Raw genomic sequence first — 592 nt, forward strand, 5'->3', positions numbered from 1 at the left:
AAACACATGAAGTCGTGAACCCATCTCACAGTCAACAAAGCCACCAGTTGAGAAACATTTTTTAAAATGTTTGTGAAACCACAGCAAAAGAAACATAGTTTAAAGTTTGAGCAAACAAAGCAGAGCAGAACTTAGCAGTCTAGAAACACCAAACAAACAAGACAAATAATAAAAAGTAGCAGAAGTCTCGTCATATATAACTAGAGTCGGTAAAATATAACCAGAAAGAAAGCTTGCATGCATCTCACCACCATCGAGTACTAGACCGTAGATAGCTCCTCTGTCAATCTGAGGAAAATCAATAAAATTAAATAAACAAATCAGCAAAGTGAAAAAACTTTTAGATAGAACAAGAGCCATATACGAAATCAACACTAATGAAGAGACTCATCAAAGTAAATAAAAAAAATAAATAAATAACCAAATATTTCATATACCTTGGTTTCTTGGCATCTTCTTTCTCCGCAGCGTCAATGGAGTGAACTGCCAAAAACAATCCAAACAAGTATAACACAAATATTAAATACAACCAGTTTCAAATTGAGCTCAACAGAAAAAGAGAGACCCTAAGTTGATCATAATCTAGAATGTA

The 592-nt window shown here is 33.4% G+C and overlaps 1 long non-coding RNA gene across 1 annotated transcript; it reads right to left on the minus strand.

Moving 5' to 3' along the window:
* Nucleotides 1-12: 12 nt before the first annotated feature.
* On the minus strand, nucleotides 13-544 carry LOC104774731. The gene is made up of 2 exons (XR_765472.2): nucleotides 438-544; nucleotides 13-288 (listed from the first exon to the last, which is right to left on the minus strand). It is a non-coding gene; the product is annotated as an uncharacterized LOC104774731 (long non-coding RNA).
* Nucleotides 545-592: the final 48 nt, after the last annotated feature.

This window comes from Camelina sativa, unplaced genomic scaffold (genome assembly GCF_000633955.1).
Source record: "Camelina sativa cultivar DH55 unplaced genomic scaffold, Cs unpScaffold05046, whole genome shotgun sequence".
Classification (NCBI taxonomy): Eukaryota; Viridiplantae; Streptophyta; class Magnoliopsida; order Brassicales; family Brassicaceae; genus Camelina; species Camelina sativa.